Below are 17,612 nucleotides of genomic sequence, written 5' to 3'. Positions count from 1 at the left end.
AGCTTTGTATGTGGTCAGGAGCTCAGGTGGGCAGAGGAAGGACTTTGCACGACGGAGGATTCCCAGTCGGCGACTGGCTTTGGAGGCCAGGTTGGAAATGTGGCTTTCCCAAGAAAGATCATGGCACATAGTTTTAGGAAACAGCGAATCTGTACAAAGATTGATACATTTGCAGCCGAGGGAGATCTCAAGCTGAAGTGTGTGTGTGTGTGTGTGTGTGCGTGCGTGCGTGCGCACATATATATATATACACACACACACACACACACACACACACACACACACACACACACACACACACACACACACACACACACACACACACACACACACACACACACACACTCCTAAAATTGTGCTTGGGAACAGTTACATTTGCTGTTAAGTTCCCGGATAAAGGGATTGACAACACGAGTGAAAAGGCAACAACATTTGTGGAACAGGAGGAAAGAACCAGAGTTTGTGTCAAAGCCACCCAATGCTCGCCTGTTTATACTGTTACGGTTGTGGAAATTCGCATTACACCATAAAGGGTCCTCAGGTGAGATATATTGGTAAGTTCATGTGTAGTTAGCCCAAACCCGTTGTATAGAGGGAATATATGTGATCCATTCGGGCTGCGATTCTTCAGTTAGCCGTTTTTCTTTTGCTGTAGTTAATTTGGTGCAAGAACAACGAACGTTGCCGCAACCAACATCTCAACGATCGCGTCATTCACTACACTACGCCAACAATCACGCCATTCACACCACAACGCCACCTTCCACAACTGCGCTACCACGTCTTCGCCACTTGACATTCAACGAGCACCATGCGGTCACGATCTCCGCGGGACGATTGAAACGGAGCAGAGTGGCAACAGCAACTCCCGCTTAAATATCTCCCGCCAAGATCTCCCGCCCAAAACGCCGCGCTTTGGCATGGGGGAGGTGCGATTTGAGCCAGGGGTCAAAGGTGAAAAAGGTGGGGGCCTGATTTTGGGGGAATAATTCCCTGGCCCCAAGCCAAAACTGACTTTTCCCGTCCCCGCACGGCACGGGGATGGGGGAAACGCAAGGGCACGCCCCTTTTTGGGAAGCTTCCAGAAGGGAGGTGGAGACAGAAATGGGGCTGGGCAAAGGGCGGAGCCGGCCCCTACAAAAGGCGTGGGTGTGGAGAGTAGGAGGCTCGAGGCTCTTGGTTCGTTCAAACGATTGACAAAAGGCATGGGCGTGAAGGTCGACGAGAACGTCGTTCCCTTTCCTGTTCCCTTGTCCCTGAAGGGGAATTGTGGAGAGTTGTGGTGATCGTTCCTGGTCGGAGGTGCTGTTCGTTCGTCCGAGCTGTCGGGCGGACGACACGTGCAGGCGCGCGGCACGAGCCAGTGGACCACGCCGGAGGGACTCTGAGTTATGGTCGCCAAGGACTCGACGCGCTCAGGGAAGTCGAGACTTCCATTTCTTTTGGGTTTTCGTATGAATGGTGTGGCGCAGTGTCCTGTAAGTGACTGTGCTGTGAATAATTGCTTATTCGGTTTTAACTCTTTCCCTGCTTTCTTTTGCTGTAAATACGTGCTTCCGTGTGTCGCGCATTAAATGTGCTGTCCAATTGTTCCCCCGTTTCGCTTCGTCCTTTCCTCTGTTGAAAGTTCCATTTCGTAACAATACGTTTATCGTTTTTAAAAGACTTGTCTAATAATAATTATTTTTTTATAAAGCATTGCAGTGAAGTCTGATCCAAATAATTTTAAAGCAATATATGTATATTGTAATCAGTAACAAGAGTGCAAGTGAGCACAATATATGCCCGAACAAGAAGGTATATACAGAATTGTGCGACTACATGGAAAACAGCATCCTGTTTGCCATGGCAACCACATTAGATGACGAACATACATCGCGACACACTGTCTCCACAGTCTGAACCAATGTACCAAATATGAAACGTGAAAGTTGAAAACTTTGGGAGTTAGAGCAGACAGACAGACGGACGAACGACACATATATATACATATATATATATATATATATATATATATATATATATATATATATATATATATATATATATATATATATATATATATATATATATATATATATGGCGTATAAAAAAATAGTGGTAGATTAAAACATTAGAAAGGAAAAAATAACTTGCACCAAAAATTTTAACATTTTCACGCTGACGCTCACGCTGGGGGTATCGCTATAGCTCTGTTCTTCGAACAGGTGAGCTATAAAAGTATGAAGCAGAGAGGAGGTGTTGGTACTTCTATCGAGCTGCCACGCTTTGTTTCAAGAGGTGCATATTCATATAAATCCGACAGCCACCAGGAAGGAGGATTGGGGTCTTCTCTATGCATACCTGTGAAGATTTAGCGACTCCGATTCCTTTACCACGGAGACCCAACATTAACCCGCTGTGGGCTGGTCCAGATGGGAAATTCAGCTTATGTGCACGTCGGCCATTGCACTTGTTATCTCAGTGACCATATAAACGTTGCTCCTTTTATTCCCTCGTTGGCACCATTTTGAGAAGGTACTCTGTGTTGACTGGCACATACTCCTCTCTGAGCCTATTCGTCCCTCCAACCAATTTTGGCCTTCAGCTGCATCGTCTTTTTCAGGTTGGAGCTCCAGTCTTCATTATCTGTGTTGCAACTTCAACGGCCGACTCGGCTTCTTCTGTACACTTCGGTCATTCAGGGATTCACCTTCTGAGGACTTGGTGAACATTACGGACTGACTGCCTGTGTTGGTTTCACCATTTGTGCGCATCCTCGGACTGATCCTTCCGGAGGGGCTCACCGCTGACCCTTCACCCATTTATAACCCGCTGGGGTTAATGTGCGAACTACTTGATTTAGCTGAATTGCCACATCGAGAGTTGAGAGTTAACTACAAGCTGCATTGCTGTAACGTTTGTACTTATTTAATCTGGGGAGTCTCAGGAAAGCCATTAATTGGTTCATTCAATTCATATTATTGTGCTTGAGGAAGACATTCGAGATTAATAAATATTTATTGTACGTCTAATATGTTGGATTTACCTTTAAAACACCATGAAGGGCTCATCAGTGTCTATTTTCTGCAATGACCCTCCAGGGTTATGGGCACACTCGTTGCAGTGCTCCAAGGTCAACACGTCCCAAATATATACATCAAGAGTTGTATATAGATCAAAGCCGACAACACCCCATCTCATCCTCACCTCCACCTCTTCCTCACCTCTCCAAGTTGTTGCTAGTCTACCAAATGAATTTTGTTTTTACTCTGACAAAGGGCTAGCACCCAAAATGTCAGCTTTTCCTAGCTTCCCACGACAATTATACCTCAATCAATGTCCGATTGATTTCATCCATTATCCCTGGACCCACAGATAAGTAAAGCGGTCCACCACACATACAGAGCCATATAAGAGTTAAATGCATAAGCCTTGGAAGCAGTCTCATGTGCAGGCCCGAACCAGGGTGTGGTGTAACTACGCAGCTTCAATTACAGCCAGGCAGACAAAATGAAGCCATGCATTCCAGGCTGCATCAAGAAGTGAAATCACTGCAAACAAATCAGATGTTCAACACTCGGATTGGCCGAAAGGACTCAAAATATAAAAATCTCAGAAGATTGCAATTGATGGTAGGGGACCAAAACAATGGAAAACGTTTTAGACAGACTATATATTTTGGGGATGAACCAGAATAACACACACACACGAGAGAGACGGACGGACGGACGGACGGACGGACGGACGGACGGACGGACGGACGGACGGACGGACGGACAGACAGACAGACAGACAGACAGACAGACAGACAGACAGACAGACAGACAGACAGACAGACGAGAGACAGACAGACGAGAGACAGACAGACGAGAGACAGACAGACGAGAGACAGACAGACGAGAGACAGACAGACGAGAGACAGACAGACGAGAGACAGACGAGAGACAGACAGACAGACAGACAGACAGACAGACAGACAGACAGACGAGAGACAGACAGACAGACAGACGAGAGACAGACAGACAGACAGACGAGAGACAGACAGACAGACAGACGAGAGACAGACAGACAGACAGACGAGAGACAGACAGACAGACAGACGAGAGACAGACAGACAGACAGACAGAGAGACAGACAGACAGACAGACAGACGAGAGATAGACAGACAGACAGACGAGAGATAGACAGACAGACGAGAGACAGACAGACAGACGAGAGACAGACAGACAGACGAGAGACAGACAGACGAGAGATAGACAGACAGACAGACAGACGAGAGATAGACAGACAGACAGACGAGAGATAGACAGACAGACAGACGAGAGATAGACAGACAGACAGACGAGAGATAGACAGACAGACAGACGAGAGATAGACAGACAGACAGACAGACGAGATAGACAGAGAGAGAGATACATAATAAACCAAAAGTTGACCGTTTAAACTTGTCCAACTATGTGCTGAACCATCTGGCAATATTCAGATCCGAGATAAAGCTGCAGTTTGTGTGTGTAAATCAACTTGTAGTATCACATGTGTTTAATGATTCTCGACGCATACGTGTGAAGCATCGCCAACACATACACATGAGACCTCGGGATGAGCGAGTTTCGCCACTGGGTCCATAGGGATAATCAAGCTGTCCAACGACCTCTCACTTTGTCCATTGGAACAACATTGCACATATACATTAAACGTGTGAACAACTTCACGCGTGAATCACGAGCGGGCACTCCTTTGGTCGGCAGGGAAGGTGCGACTACACATTCATGGAAATTCACTTTATAATTTGTCATTTTGGAAAGAAATTATAATTATCACAAGATATCATACTCCATCATAAAATAGACGATTTCTGGCTACCACCAAAACAAACACACCACACAAAGATGGACTGTGTATTAACAAATGTGTCAGAATTTATCGTTCCAAAGACAAGAGTTTCAGCCACGAGTGGCATTTTTAAATGGAGAACAGCAGCAGCATTAACCTTGTAAAACCCAAACCATCATGTTCACATCTGTGATGTTTTGCCATTTCTTTGAAGGAAACTTTGCGACAACTGCAACGATGGAACAAACATTCCTGGTCAATGTGCACAGACACAAGGATTGTACATCACAAGGAAACTCGACCGAGTCGGCCACAAACCCGACCCATTGGCACACACGCCATCGATTTATCGTCAAACTAACCCCATTAATCACATTTAACTAAATTTAATATCGACATCCCATTGCTGATGCCATTTCACCTCTAAGCAAGGAAGTTGGGCTGAACAGCACATCATGTTCGAGTCCAAGAAGGCGTGGGAATGTTTACAAGCCAAATGCAAGCAAAACAGCCAGCTTTACATTTCCCATCTGAAAGGTATGCTTCAAGATGCAACACCCAGGGCCTCAAAGTTTTAGTCTGACACTTGAGAGAACAAGTTCAGGGGTAGATAAACAAGCTCAGAGGCTGGAATGCCAACCAACCAACTAACATGCGGCCCTTGAACCATGGAGGGTTCGTCGAAGTACGAAGCAGGATAAACTCTGCTTGGCTTTGCATTTGACCCGAAGTGATCGACGTTCAATTCCACGGTTCTTGGAATGGGAGATTCAAAAAAAAAAAAAAACGGATAATTAAATTTTAAAAAAATCATGGATCGAGAGTTGGTGCAAGAAGAGAAAGACAAAGAAGAATCTTCAAAGAGCTGCAGAACTTAGACAGATTTGGATTCACGACTGGAAGCAAATTGCTACGAACGTGGCAATGCTGAAGAATAGCTGGCATGTGCAGTTTCTGCTTCGATGAAAGATTTTCTAATGAAATAAATCCCGCCCCGAGTATGCACACCTTGTGGGAACGGCCAGGAGAGTTTGTGGTGAAAGTCTGTGACCGGCTCGCCAGGCCTGACGTTCGACCGACTCCGTAACTTGTTCAAGATGCCGGTGAAAACTCACCTGCATACGCTTCACGAAAGACATCGTTACCATCCACCAAACGGTGCTCGCAGACGGGACACCCCATCTTAACATCCTCCCGATGGATGGCACACACACACACACACACACACACACACACACACACACACACACACACACACACACACACACACACACACACACACACACACACACAATTCCAGGGTGACAGTTTATAGTTTGGGCGAGATTCGAACCCAGGCTCAACAGCTCAAAAGATGAGCGCGCATACCACCGAGCCATCTGTGCTGCCAGGCACCATCTCAAAATGGGCCATCAATAGTAAAACACCAAATCCACCACAAGCTACATTTGATTATGCAGGTGAGAAACAAGCTAAAGGTAACCTAACCTGTCCTTGGCCGATTTGCTGCCTTGGCACATGCCAGTCTAATGTGCAATGACAAACGTTTAGAAAACAAGCAGGTTGGCAAGGCACACAATAACCTGTTTATATATTGATAGCTAACAGCAGACGCACGACACAGGTGCAACGAACCACAGCATTCTGAAAAAGCGGAACGGAAATACCTCCGCACGGACTCAACTCGGGGCCCAAACAGGTTGCACATGCTGATACGCCGACAATCATCTCTTATCGAGGACGTCCACATTTCAACTCTCCATCGTGACGGAGTAAAATCACCTCGACTGAAGATAGCGAAACTTGAATTGCACTTTTTAAATATGTCACTTAGACCAGACAGGGTTCTTCATCTTCTTTAAAAGCTCAAATTATTCATGTCTTTGAGGGGGTTGGGGGGTTAGCGAGTGGGGACATAATTCTGGACAAAGTCATTTTGGAACCGGCTGGCCATGTCTGATGTCAAGACTGTGGCAGGAAGTTGTCATTTGTTCAAGGTGCCGATAATAGCTCACCCTCTCTTTTGGGAGAGACACTGTGGGATCTTCAACGTCTCGTGGTGACCTGACGTATAATGAAAATAATGAGTTGTTCCTGTTGCAAAACAGAAGCAAATACAGATGACCCTTGCAAAAATAGAATAAAGAAATAAAAAAAATAAAAATACGAGCAAACTGAGGACATCAAAACCACAAGATAGATAAATAACCAAAATGAAATCCTAGTCAAAGCCCAAAGGCCTTGAGAAGACAGATGGCCAGACAAGAATAGCACGCCGAGACGTCAGAGTCGTGAGCACGTGGTAAAGCCAAAAGCTGATCAAAACTTGGGTTCTTCACTGCACAGACATGACGAAAACACGGGCTGACAATGTCGCACGGCAACAACAAACAGCGACAGAGTATCTGTTCGCCAGCCATCAGGTTCAAGAAGACGTTAACGATGAAGATGCGTAGCAGTCGAAAAAAACTTGCGCCACCTCGTACGGGCGGGGGGGAAAGGCAATGCCAATAAGTAGTTACGCACAAAGAATAGGGTGAAATGTGATAACGAGTTGCTCGGATACTTCCACGGTACAGTGCATCGATATCACCGAACCCGATACAAAAATTTCTGAAGCGGATGCATCTTTCTGCAAATCAAAACTCGGCCGAGGGGCCTTGTGCGGTGAGCAGGGCAGCCAAGTGTTTGATGAACTGGGTGACCAGGAGCGACACACTCGACCGAGGATGGGAATTTGGAATGTTCGCCAACTTTGCACGAGACACACCGAGGGACCTTCAATGTCCACCGACATGCCATGCTGGAGGACGGGTCATCCAGACAGCTTTGCGTTTGTCGGCCCTGTGGACGTGAAACACCAAGACGACAGTTTATCGCTGGGTCAAGATTCAAGCTCGGGCGAGACATCGATGGTTTGAGAGCGTACATGTACGCTACGCTATTCAGCAAGCCAGAGGAGTTCAGTTACTGTAATATCATTAACTTAATGCATCAGGTTTACCACCATTAATGACTTTACAGATACAAACATTCAGGTTTCAGTTCTGAAAATGCTAATGACAATGTCCAAGTGTCATTGCAGGTGCAAAAACATAAAAAAAAATAAAAAAATACAAAAGCCATACTTCACTGTGATTGAACATTGAGTGCTGCTTCCTCTCCAAGAGCAAAACATACACATGATGACCAGCAATGTGAAGAGCTTCGCACTCAAACATTTTAAATAAACATCTCAAATCCCATTCATTCCCAAATTCAAACCAAGACAAACTTCCTGACTTGTAAACAGCACTCGCATTCAACTTTCTTGACATCACACCTGGATAAAGTATTCATTCAAATTAATCTTTCTCCTGCATTACAAATTATTAAAATAATACAGATAGTATTAAGAATGATTGGTTTTTTTTTTTGTTTTGTTTTTTTTACTTTTGTCTACTTCATTTTGTTTCAAATCATGTCCAACTGAGCCAGAAACTTTTATTTTAACAATGACTCTGATCCACCTCTTATTTTCAACCCAATCACCTCTGCACCTCCTAAAGAAAATTTCCACAACAAATACCCATAGGTATAGCTGACTGGCTATCTCACATCTGTCATGTTATGCCAACATATCACACACACACACACACACACCCCCAACGACCTCCACTTGTCTGTGAGTGCCAACTCAATACCCACCAAAACTGTATGAGAACTCAATCACCCCTCCTCTCCACCTGTCTGTCGGTCTGCCACCTCAATAATAACCCCTTCTCTGCACACGTCTGTCTGCCGCCTCAATCACCACGTGTCCCTCTGCCACCTCAATCACCCCTCCTCTCCACGTGTGTCTGGCACCTCAATCACCCCCTCCTCTCCACCTGTCTGTCTGCCACCTCAATCACCCCTCCTCTCCACGTGTCTGGCACCTCAATCACCCCCTCCTCTCCACCTGTCTGTCTGCCACCTCAATAACCCCTCCTCTCCATGTGTCTCTCTGCCACCTCAATCACCTCCTCCTCTCCACCTGTCTGCCTGCCACCTCAATAACCCCTCCTCGCCACGTGTCTCTGCCACCTCAATCACCCCTTCCTCTCCACCTGTCTGCCACCTCAATCACCCCCTCCTCTCCACCTGTCTGTCTGCCACCTCAACACCCCCTCCTCTCCACCTGTCTGTCTGCCACCTCAACACCCCCTCCTCTCCACACGTCTGTCTGTCACCTCAATCACGCCGTCCTCTCCATGTGTCTGTCTGCCACCTCAATCACGCCGTCCTCTCCATGTGTCTGTCTGGCACCTCAATCACCCCCTCCTCTCCATGTGTCTGTCTGCCACCTCAATAACCCCTCCTCTCCACGTGTCTGTCTGGCACCTCAATCACTCCCTCCTCTCCACGTGTCTGTCTGGCACCTCAATAACCTCCTCCTCTCCACGTGTCTGTCTGCCACCTCAATCAAGCCGTCCTCTCCACGTGTCTGTCTCCCACCTCAATCACCCCTCCTCTCCACGTGTGTCTGCCACCTCAATAACCCCTCCTCTCCACGTGTCTGTCTGCCACCTCAATAACCCCCTCCTCTCCACCTGTCTGTCTGCCACCTCAATCACCCCTCCTCTCCACCTGTCTGTCTGCCACCTCAATCACCCCCTCCTCTCCACCTGTCTGTCTGCCACCTCAATCACCCCCTCCTCTCCACCTGTCTGTCTGCCACCTCAATCACCCCCTCCTCTCCACCTGTCTGTCTGCCACCTCAATCACCCCCTCCTCTCCACCTGTCTGTCTGCCACCTCAATCACGCCGTCCTCTCCACGTGTCTGTCTGCCACCTCAATCACGCCGTCCTCTCCACGTGTCTGTCTGCCACCTCAATCACCCCTCCTCTCAATAACCGTGCCCCGACCCCCTCCTTCTCCTTTCACTTGTATTACATTATATGCTCTCTACAAGTATTTACCCAACTCAGAACAACCTACTCGCACCACGATTACTCTGCCCGCTCTCCAGTATGGTTGAAACACCCCCCTACACCACCACCACCATCAATTAACCAACTAAGTGTAAGTCGCTCCCCACAACATCCCAAGTCGTTCTCGGGTTCCCATTCACGGCCCACGTTCACTTCTGTACCTTTTCCCGTGTCCCTCCCTCCTCCTCACCCTCCTCCTCTCCCTATCGCGTCGTCAGTTCCCAAAGATCTTTCTTTAAGATTTCCGACTCGCACACGCCTCCCCATCAGGCCCACACCGACCTGTTCACCTCCTCCCGTGCTCCGCGGCGCCGCCACCTTGCCGCCAAGTACCCGCAGGAGCGGGACAATCGACGATGGGGAAGTGAGGAAGCTGTGGGCCGGACGAGGTGAAGCGGCCTCGCACAAACGGCCAAAAAATCAAATAAAGAGGGAGAGAGGAGGAGAGGGGCCAAAGGAAGCGCAATGCGAAGCTTTTAATCGGGGCCCGGGCGTGGCACGGTGACGCCAGCGGGACCGGGTCGCTCCTCCCGACACGACGCTCGTGGTGTGCCGCTTCAATGAATCACGTGACGACGTCACGCACGCCCCCCCAGGCGTGTTGATGCTCACAGACTCATCTTAACCCTGATTAACTTCAGACGCTCCTTCTAACCGACGAAGGCAATTTTGCCACGAAGTTTGTTTTAATCGACGTGACGAGTTCTTCTCGGCCGTTGTGACCGAGTTTTATCGATCTCCGTGTTGATGCACGAGCTTTCCACACCTGAAATCACTGCAAACACCTGTGCTCGTGGGGCCTGAAAATGCTGAAATCAGTTCGAGCTTTTGCTCTCGATAATTAGTCTCCCCCGTGGTGTCGGTGACGAAGCAGACGCGGTTTAAACCGGATAACTGAAGGTTAGAATCCTGACCTCACGTGCTCTTTGGGCCCAAACACGTTGTGAGCCGAGGGCCCGAGGCGCAATCCTAATGCCCCCTCCATGCCTTTTCCCATTCATTTAAAAAGTACAATGATGACAAATCTCCGCAGTCATCACACTGCGTAGCAAATTTTAATTATCTCCTATTAAAGATACAACGATAAACCAATCACGTTCGGGATTTATTAAAATTTAATACAACGTTTGCTATTTCATTGATCCAATTGTTAATAATGTTGTGCGAATCGCACAGCATCACGTGATCATGGGTTTGGGGTGGCTCAGCGGGACGTGTGATGGTTGTCCCCTCCACGATCTCCCCCATCAGAATGAACTGAGCCCGCCACAAAAATCCGAGCTGTTAATGTGACGTCACCTGCGCCTTGTGGGGATCTTCTTCTTCTGCGTCGGGTCGCAGCTCAAGTCTTGGAGACGAGCGTCTCGTGTCGGCAGTGGTTTCAGAGTCTAAGGAAGAGGGAAAAAAGATAAATAAATCGGGAGGTAAAAAGGAGGACCCCCCCCCCTGCCCAGCTTATTTATAGACACAACCACTGTTCATGTTGGCGAGGGATTTTGCATGTTTGGAGATCTTGGAGAATTAGGATGAAAAGTAAAGATGTAAAATATGAGATTTCACCTTTCAATAATACTAAAATGCAAGACCCGTCACTTCACTCATGAGAATACCAATCTTTGCGCAATTGCTTTTAAAAAACAAACAAGCTCAAATGAGCTAAGATCCTCGTCCTCTTAATGATGACGTCATAAAAAACGAATATGACGTCATTGCGATGCATCAGGTTTGCGATAAATTATCTGTGCTAATGCCCGGCTTGATTCCCGCAAACAAAATTCAAACGGCTTGCCTAGTTTGGGAGATAATGCTATAGGCGATTTCTATTAGCGGCAATATTATGACGTCGACTTTTTTTTCTTGGAAGAATTTCCAAAATCAGAGATGGTTACTGCCTGCGCGTGGGCTTTCTGCATATACATGGCAAGTTTCACGAAGATCCGATGAAAACTCTGGGTTGTGAAACAAAAAATGTCAAAAAATAGGAATGACGTCATAAAAATTGATAAGACGTCATCGTGATGTATCATATGTGCGGTAATTCATCTCTGCTAATGCCCTGTTCGATTCCCGCAAACAGAATTTAAAAAGCTTGCCTAGTTTCGGAGATAATGTTTTTAGGCGATTTCCATTAGCGGAGATATTTTGACGTCATAACTTTTTTCTAGGAGGAATTTTCAAAATCGGAGATGGTTACTGTCTGTGCAGGGTATTTATACATATGTATGCCAAGTTTCAGGAAGTTTCGATGAAAACTGTAGGCTGTGAAACAAAAATGTCCACAAGAACAACAACGTGAGTAAGACTTGGAGATCCTCCACGAGGATCTAAAAAAAAGGGTTGTTAGTTGTAAAATAAAACTGGACCTGTAGCTTATCTGGGCCCTGGCCTAATGCTGGAACCCTAATTTGGTAGAATTCTAACTGGTGGGTCTGCTGAGGAAGATTTTTGAAGGAATTTCGATGTGATTTTCCAAAAATTATACTCTCTGCCATTTTGACACATTTCCGGTCATGTGATTGGCATGGCCTCCACAATTGAACATCACAACTTTGTCCTCATGTTCATTCTGATGGGTGGGTCTGGAGAAGAAGATTTTTGGAGGAATTAATGCGATTTTCCCAAAAGTTGACTAGGTCGGCCATTTTGACACACTTCCGGTCACGTGATCCACATAACTTCCACAATATAATTAACATCCCTGCCCTGGCTTAATGTTGTCACCCAAATTTGGTATCATTCTGACTGGTGGGTCTGGAGAAGATTTTTAAAGGAATTAATGCGATTTCCCCAAAAGTTGACCAAATCGGCCATTTTGACACACTTCCGGTCACGTGATCCACATAACTTCCACAATATAATTAACATCCCTGCCCTGGCCTAATGTTGTCACCCAAATTTGGTATCATTCTGACTGTTGGTCTGGAGAAGATTTTTAAAGGAATTAATGCGATTTCCCCAAAAGTTGACCAAGTCGGCCATTTTGACACACTTCCGGTCACGTGATCCACATAACTTCCACAATATAATATTAACATCCCTGCCCTGGCCTCATGTTGTCACCCAAATTTGGTAGCATTCTGACTGGTGGGTCTGGAGAAGATTTTTAAAGGAATTAATGCGATTTCCCCAAAAGTTGACTAAGTCGGCCATTTTGACACACTTCCGGTCACGTGATCCACATAACTTCCACAATATAATATTAACATCCCTGCCCTGGCCTCATGTTGTCACCCAAATTTGGTATCATTCTGACTGTTGGTCTGGAGAAGATTTTTAAAGGAATTAATGCGATTTCCCCAAAAGTTGACCAAGTCGGCCATTTTGACACACTTCCGGTCACGTGATCCACATAACTTCCACAATATAATATTAACATCCCTGCCCTGGCCTCATGTTGTCACCCAAATTTGGTAGCATTCTGACTGGTGGGTCTGGAGAAGATTTTTGAAGAAATTTACCAAGTCGGCCATTTTGGTATACTTCAAGTCATGTGACCGGAACGAGCTTTGTGATTCCTGTTACCAGTGAGGAGAGGAACTTTGATGAAAAAATTCAGCCGGATGGGCCCGGCGATTTGGCCAGAGAAGTCGAAAAAGGAGATCGACAGACGGACAGACATACTGCGCTCGATGACGACTTCTTATCTGGAATGTAAATTCCAGATAAGCTAAAAATAGGCGGTGTATGGATACCAACCGAGCCACACACTCAGGGAGCCAAGAGGGGAAGAGTGATAATGGGATATTCATCACAACTTTTTAGGTGCTAAATTCCGAATAGTATACAACACACGAAGAGGAAGATCAAAACAAATAAAAAAATTCTCACCCTCTCCCTCCTCCTCTCTTTCTTCTTTTGATTAAACTGTCAGGGATACGTATGAGGCAGGGGCCGTGCCAGGAAACAAACTCACCACATGCGTGTATGTGCAGCACGTTATATGCTGCGTGGACATAGATATGTATATGCGTGTAATGATATGCTGCACATACATGTGCATGCTGCGCTGCCAATTGTGTACAGGACAATTGTTGACAGACGGATGCATGCACGCATGCAGGGACGGACGCAGGCACGCATGCAGGGACGGACGCAGGCACGCATGCAGGGACGGACGCAGGCACGCATGCAGGGACGGACGCAGGCACGCATGCAGGGACGGACGCAGGCACGCATGCAGGGACGGACGCAGGCACGCATGCAGGGACGGACGCAGGCACGCATGCAGGGACGGACGCAGGCACGCATGCAGGGACGGACGCAGGCACGCATGCAGGGACGGACGCAGGCACGCATGCAGGGACGGACGCAGGCACGCATGCAGGGACGGACGCAGGCACGCATGCAGGGACGGATGCAGGCACGCATGCAGGGACGGATGCAGGCACACCGAGCTCCTTTTATATGCAGTAGTAGATTATGAGGATACAAAACAGGAGGGTATAGACTGAACATTTAATTGGTTGTAGTGTCGTTTTGAATCTGACTGCGGCGGCCACTTTTGCTAACGTAAAGAAGCACCGCTCTTCATCACTTGCTCCACTTGCTGAGCAGCGAGGCCAGCGGCTTGGAAAGTGCTTGATCCGGAACGACTGGCTTGGAAAGCGAGAGCAACTTGCTTGCGAACCGAAAACTCTGGGTGTGCATTCATCTGCTCCACAATAATGGCGGGTCTCTGGTGGTGTGGGTACAGGTTTGTTTTTTTTTAAGTCTAAGAATCCATGGGAAGGAGGAAATTCCTTCAGAGAAAATGCCCCACGAGGTGCAGTGAGAAAGGCGGTGCCATTGTTGTGACGTTGCTGGTGCCCAGAGTGCCTCAACATTGATGGTACTTCTCCCAAGTTCAGTGGCTTTGTTTATCTTGTCAAACGTGTGTGTGTGTGTGTGTGTGTGTGTGTGTGTGTGTGTGTGTGTGTGTGTGTGTGTGTGTGCATGTGTGCGTGCATGCGTGCGTGCGTGCGTGCGTGTCAGGCAGCTCCACCACAAACCTTTGATCCTGCATACAAAAAACACTTGAGTAATGTGCAAGGCAGCGTGAAGGTCACGTGTGTAATTTGTGACATCACAATGATGACATTCTCAGCTCTCTACTCTCAAGTCTCAATGTGAGTTTTGTGCCATCTTATTGTCTGTAATCATATTGAGAACAAACACCTCCATCCTCGATAGTCCAGCAGATGTGTGTTCCAATTATGCCATTATTCATGAAAGCATAAAACTGTAGAGAGGTATGTTGTGGTCCAGAGAGAATATCTACACGTGGAACCTCTTCTTGCATGTACATGGTATGTCAGCCAGAGCAGCCATATTTTAAACATGACCATCAGAAACCAACAGCAGTGTCATTAACGGGCACTATTTGACATGTTTGACAACTTAGTGACTTACATGTAATGTTTTATGTTTTTTTTTTCACAAAATATTGATATAAAATGTTAGAACAATGTTAGACAAATACATTTAAATGTGTTGGTGTCGCACTTAAACCCCCCATAATGGATTTATAATGCAAGTCCTGTATGGTACAGTTATTTGGAGAACACACGTGTGCTAACAGATATACTTTCTTCACTCTAGATGTTTTCTTGATACAGGAAGAATGCTCCAAGTCGTATGCACCAGATACTGTGCAAAAATGTTAAATCAACATTCGCGGAATGTATACGGTGACTGCACTAAAGAAAGTTAGTCACCGGTGAACACACACAATAAACTGTGATTGCACTGAACAAACAATGGCGTCGACTGGAGAGAATCGCATTCGTCGTTTAACTTTGAACACGTGCTTCGTCATCACCAACACAATAACACACAGAGCTGGACACATTCGTGTTGCTTTCGTACATCTGCGGTACGTCCTCTGCTGCCTTTCTTGCGGCTGCAGCAGACAAGTTCTCGACAGGACTTTCTAGTCTTGGGAATGGTGGTCCATAGTGGTTTCCAGTCCCCATAATCAGTCCAACCACATTTACCAGGCCAACTGGTGCTAGTGTGCTTGTCTCTCGTCGTGTCCACCTTTGTACACTGCACTCCTTACATGTTGCATTCTTCTCTCCTTTTTGCATATGGCAGCTTGGCTGCCGGGTAGCTCTCATTTTGTTGGGGCACGACTACACCGCTAATGCTGTGCCCCTATACCAGTACACTTGTACTCATTTCACCAACCCAACCTGGTGTTAGTTAATTCAGCAGCCAACGAGGCTCGAACTCAGGACCTAAAGATCCCAAGCCAGCCACCCGAACCACTAAGCCACCACCAAGCTTATACATTGCTGCATTAAAACTGCTTTTGTTGGTGGAACTGGATCAATTTCCTTGCGCACTCTATCTATAATTTGTCCAGACTGCTGGTGAGACCGTACAGGTGTAGTATTCTAGAACAGGCCGTATGCTCTTCTGGTATATGCCACAGTGTCTGGGCAAGGTTGACAAATTCTGCGGTGACTTCCTGGTATTCCAGGTTTTCTTCTTACCGACAATATTGCAAAAGCTCTTATTGTATCACAGTCAAAGTACGCGTGGAGAATAGTGAGTGCTTGAAACCTTTTAGGTCCTTGCGATGCAACAATTTCATGGACAGGTATTCAACAGAAATGCCTGCTAGTCCCAAATGTCACGACTTAATCTCATTACCTCCAGTCTGGACAGTGCAAACATGGCCTACAAACAGCTTCAGTGGAACAGTGAAATCTGTATCAACTGTTCATGGACAAATCTTCTGAAAAAAAAAAACTTGTTTCATAGCACCTCCGATGTGGACCATCATTTACATACCTGCCTATTCAGGATTATTGGGAGCTAGGCATGAAGTGGCACAGTTGGTGTTGCAACGGGCTGACAGGATAGCGTAGACCTCAGAGGTACACACACTCACCTCTGAGCTATCTAACCTGGGTTTGAAACCCGACTCAACGATAAACAGGCACGGTGATTCATCAATGTGTGTGCCGTCCCTCGGATGGACGTCAAATTGGCGTTCTGTCTGCAAGCATTTGTTGGAGGATGTTAAAACTGCCATGGTGTCCTTCGCAAAGAGGAGGCAAGCCATCACCGGCACGGTGGTCAAATTCCAAATTCCTGCCCTGACCAACAGAAGGCATTAGATCAGCGGCACAGCCGCACACTCAGCCATTGATGCTACCACGCAGCATTGTGCTGCATACGAATGAAGAAGTACTGGAATAAATATTTGCACCAAGAGTGGTGACAACTTGTTTGTGAGTTCCCAACCTTGTGATAGGTTTTGCAAAGAAGGCAAACAACTTGTTCTTGGTTTATATTAACTAAAATAAATCACCAACAGTTCCCAGGAAGTGTAGTTTTGAAATCCACTCTTGTTCGAATGCCTTTGCCTCGTTTCCATCAGGTGTGGAATTTTAGTCGTTTCTGATGCTAAAGATCACACACAATTTATGTGCAACTCTCCCGCTGCAGGTGACTTTGTATGTGCTGTGTGCTTTGAAACATTTTAATGCATCACCACCAAAAGTCTTAGCAGCAACAATATTAACAATGGCAGCTCCACCAAGGATGATTACACCAAGGATTTTGGGATTCTGCACAGCGTTTAAGACATCTCAGGAGATCAGACTTGTTTTAAGTCATGACTGGACATATTGAGCAAGGAAGGAGGACAAGCTTTGTCCTCATGCCTGAATAACTTTTCCAGGTTGCCATCCCGTGTTTGCCATGCAGTTTATCGACCAAAGATGGCTTGAAGTCACTTTTCAAGATAGAAACCTGCAACTTACTCTTTGACACCTCTCTGTGAAGAAGTCGACTGAGCAAGGTCAGCTTGTTCCTCTCTATTGGATCTGTGAAAGGCCTTGTTTGGTCCAGTGAAA

General features: G+C 46.5%; 2 long non-coding RNA genes across 5 annotated transcripts in view; both read right to left on the bottom strand.

The window, feature by feature from the left end:
• The window catches only part of LOC147029628 (uncharacterized), a 30,023-nt gene extending 19,478 nt beyond the window's left edge, over positions 1-10,545 (bottom strand). The window contains exons 1-3 of one of the 3 annotated variants that reach the window (XR_015055969.1): positions 10,051-10,542; positions 5,824-5,939; positions 2,087-5,570 (exon numbers count right to left, since the gene is read on the bottom strand). This is a non-coding gene — a long non-coding RNA (uncharacterized LOC147029628). Of the gene's footprint in view, positions 1-2,086; positions 5,571-5,823; positions 5,940-10,050 lie in introns of those variants that run through there. The other 2 variants (XR_015055970.1, XR_015055968.1) reach the window with 2 other exon arrangements.
• Positions 10,546-10,619: 74 nt separating this feature from the next.
• Positions 10,620-17,612, bottom strand: part of LOC147029627 (uncharacterized) — a 58,928-nt gene continuing 51,935 nt past the window's right edge. For both annotated transcript variants that reach the window (XR_015055972.1, XR_015055973.1), the window contains one exon: positions 10,620-11,156. This is a non-coding gene — a long non-coding RNA (uncharacterized LOC147029627). The remainder of the gene's footprint in view (positions 11,157-17,612) is intronic.

The sequence above is a fragment of the Eptatretus burgeri genome, chromosome 3 (genome assembly GCF_056783735.1).
Source record: "Eptatretus burgeri isolate ZD-2024b chromosome 3, Ebu_testis_v1, whole genome shotgun sequence".
NCBI classification, from domain to species: domain Eukaryota; kingdom Metazoa; phylum Chordata; class Myxini; order Myxiniformes; family Myxinidae; genus Eptatretus; species Eptatretus burgeri.
This window is presented reverse-complemented; position numbering and strand designations above follow the sequence as displayed.